General features: G+C 43.9%; 1 long non-coding RNA gene across 1 annotated transcript; it reads left to right on the top strand.

Annotated features, from left to right (window-relative positions):
• On the top strand, window positions 1-3,564 carry LOC308306524. Its single transcript, XR_013963162.1, has 3 exons — window positions 1-107; window positions 2,840-3,108; window positions 3,252-3,564. It is a non-coding gene; the product is annotated as an uncharacterized lncRNA (long non-coding RNA).
• The last annotated feature ends 285 nt before the right edge of the window (window positions 3,565-3,849 follow it).

Below are 3,849 nucleotides of genomic sequence, written 5' to 3'. Positions count from 1 at the left end.
ATTTTGATCAAACAAAAGTTGTTGCAGTGATTCGTGAAGTTGAGGAACGTCATAAACTTAAGAACAGAGTTGTTGAAAGCTAGAGAACAAGTTGCTACACCGAACAGGTATGTAGGCCTACTCATGTTCATTGTAAACATTTGGTGTAATATTGTCTTAAATTAATCATGACAGTCGGGCGGCAACAGTCCGCCATTCCGAAACACGGGCAGTGTTGCAGTTGTCTTGGGTCGCGCGCCCCCGACGACCCAAACCTTTTCTGAGCCGGGGTCTCGCACCCAACGAAGTTCACACCTCGACAACTGTTTAACAAAGAAACTAGCCTATTTGCATATCAATAGACCTGTATACCCTGCTAGAAAAACCAGCACAAGACCAGCAGTAAGACCAGCACAAACCAGCGCATGTTGTGTTTTACTGCTGGTCTGTGCTGGTCCCACCATCTAAACCAGCATGAACCAGCACCAGCACAAACCAGCGCATGTTGTGTTTTACTGCTGGTCTGTGCTGCTGGTGGTTTGTGCTGGTGTGGTCAGGGACCCTCGGGGGACCCCCCTGAGAAGTGGACCAGGTCTTTGCTGGTTTAATTTGCTCTTTGCACTGGTGCTTGAATCCTGTTCTGATGCTCTGCTCCATGGGTATTTGCATATTAGATTGTGACATTATTTTTGACATTGTGAGTGGGATTTGAACTTACTACCTCTGGCACTTCAGTCCTGCACTTAACCTTGGCGCCACTGGAACCTGTTTGTTAAAGTGGGTGTTTGTCCCTATTTGTATATGACCAGCACAGACCAGCACCAGCACAGACCAGCACCAGCACAGAACAGCAGTAAAACACAACATGTGCTGGTTTGTGCTGGTGCTGGTCTGTGCTGGTCTATGCTGGTTCATGCTGGTCTGTGCTGGTGCTGGTCTATGCTGGACCAGCACCAGCACCAGCACAGACCAGCAGTAAAACACAACATGTGCTGGTTTGTGCTGGTGCTGGTCTGGTCTGTGCTGGTCTATGCTGGTTTATGCTGGTTCATGCTGGTCTGTGCTGGTGCTGGTCTGTGCTGGTGGACCAGCATGGGACCAGCACAGACCAGCATAGACCAGCACCAGCACAGACCAGCATGAACCAGCATAAACCAGCACAGACCAGCACAGACCAGCATGACAATTGTGCTGGTCTGTGCTGGTTTTTCTAGCAGGGTAGTAGGTGTCGAGCGACGTCCGCGACCCCCCAAACATTGAATCACCACTGCACCACTGCAGTCGGGTATACTTCGACCGGGTGTGTGATGATGGATATCTCCATCATACAGTACCAAACATAGGGTCCCAATCTGGTCCCAGTTAAGGGTCGCGTTGTTGAAATCTGAGAAAATGGCCATCGATCGGATTAAAATAATATGCTTTTAGTCTTGGAGAGCAACACGTTGCGCGATAATGCCTTGGACCAGGGCTAAACGAAACTAAATGACCTACATTTCATCACCACCCCTTGGAGTCAGCTCTTGTAGGCTAATCTAGTCAGCATCATTCCCACTGGGCCAGATAACAGATATCTGGAGATATTTCTCCAGATATTTTTCCCTTCAAAGTGGATGGTAGATACAGATAAAAAAATATCTACCACAGATATTTGCCACAGATACTTTTATCTGTGGCAAATGTTTTTGCCAGACCCATGAAATGGGTAGGCCTACATAAGCAAATGTCGGTCTGTCTGTCTGTCCGGGTTTTCTATATAAAGGGTATATATGATGATGACATGATGATGACATGCCTACAAAAGGCATGATGTCATAAATGATGATGACAGACAGGGGGTCTGGCACAACCAGGTTGACCTGGTCTAGTTTTTATCTGTATCTACCATCCACTTTGCATGGAAAAATATCTGGAGAAATATCTCCAGATATCTGTTATCTGGCCCAGTGGGAATGGGCCTTTATTTATAACCGGTTGTGAGGCCTATAACACACTGGGAAATAAGCTTATAATAAGCGTCTTTTCATGGATCTCCTTTTAGTAGACCTTGTACCAGTGAACTGTACCGTCATGAAACTTTACCTTTTCCTATGCAAACTTCTAACAAAGTCTTCAATCAATCAATCAATTTTTTTTTTTAAATTTTTTACAGTCTAGTAGTCTAATGTCTGGTTAGAATAGACTGTTAAAAAAGTGGTTAAACAAGCACGCAACCCACTGTGACGACAACTTCCTCTAAATACCCACTGAACTCACAGCTAGCAGCCTCATTGCAGGAGTCACACGCTTCCTTTTAAGCACATATCTGCATATTGAAGATTCATAGGTCATACAGGTGATTTTGTGAACTATATTCTGATAGTAATCTTTATTAAATATGGAAAATAAATGTTCAGGCGGGTTGCACATTTCAGTCTATCGGGAGAGAATAGGCCTACACGGTTATCAGCTTAATGTCTTCCAGTTTTGTCTGCTCATTACGTTATGTTGTGTCACCTCTTCCAATTTGCTGTATCCTGTGAGTTCTCTCTCCTGACTGAATATAATTAGCCAGTAGCTATGCCCCTCCCCTAAAAGCTTTTGTCCAATGCTAGCTTAGCAACCGGCAGCTTGCCAAGGCTGTTGCCAAGGCAAACCTTGGCAAGCAGGAAGTTATTCGCTAGCTTTGGACAAAAGCTTTTTGGGAGGGGCACAGCTACTGGCTAATTGCCATCCTGACCTATTCTGTTTAATAAAGAGCTGAAGAGTCACTGGGAGATGAGATCCCTGTACTATGAGAATATAGAGCTACTTTATTTACGGTAACTCTTATTTTAACAAAGTATCACTTACCCTATCTTTAATTGTTTTGTTTTAACAGCCATCAGCCATCTCCAGAGAGCAGAGAACAGAGAGAGAGACCACAGACCTCACCTGACAACCATCAGACTCCAGTAGAGGATCTTCATAAATGGCGGAGCCTAATCCGTCTATGAGCGATATACCTATAGACTGTTTCTACGAAACACCATGCCTTCTCTGTCTCTGGAAAGAGGCCGTTCGCAAACGCGTGCATCAATGCAATCCGGGACCCCTGAAGATATATTATACGCCAGAATCGCCAGGGGATAATGCCTTCATACTATCAAGGTATTGAGGAATGAATGAATGAACTTTATTTATATAGCACCTCTTCACAGCACGAATGCATTACAGAAAAGTAAGCTCTACAGTTGCAGAGATACAAGTAGCTTATTGTGTCATTGTACATTGATATTTTTTTTCTTTTCCAGGACGGATGCACGTAGGTGTGGAGATGTTGAACATTTGATCCGGAATTTGGCTGAACATACAAATAGTCCAGAAGCCCTGTCATTGCTTGAGGAAAAAAGCACTTCCTGCATATATGCAGGAACAATTCTCGAAAAACTAATGGAACCAGGTTCAATCAAGAGAATTATACCACATAAAGTACTGGCTAAGGCCTTCGAAGACATCGATATAATGGTAGGGGGTGGTAAACTTGTCATAGTGGACATTGGGCTTCCAATTAGATTTACACAGCATGTGTTTACTATCCTGCCCCTGCAGACTACATGTAGTCAGGAGCCAACACATGCACGCATTACACATAGCTGGCAAAATCGCCACCATATTCGGGCTGAAATAGAGATGCCTATTAAAAAGTTATTAATGCATCTGAGAAAAATTATGGCTTGGGATTGGTTTACTAAAAGAAATGAGCTTCGAGAAATATTTGAAGAATTCTTTGGAGCAGATGATGCAAACATGATAATGTCAGAAATCAGTGATCAACCAGGTAGGAGAAGAAAGCCAATTTTTAAATCGCTGACCAGTGGCTTGCTCAAAAGACCACTAGATGAGAGTGAG

The sequence above is a fragment of the Nannobrachium achirus genome (assembly GCF_963921795.1).
Source record: "Nannobrachium achirus genome assembly, chromosome: 2".
Taxonomy (NCBI): domain Eukaryota; kingdom Metazoa; phylum Chordata; class Actinopteri; order Myctophiformes; family Myctophidae; genus Nannobrachium; species Nannobrachium achirus.
This window is presented reverse-complemented; position numbering and strand designations above follow the sequence as displayed.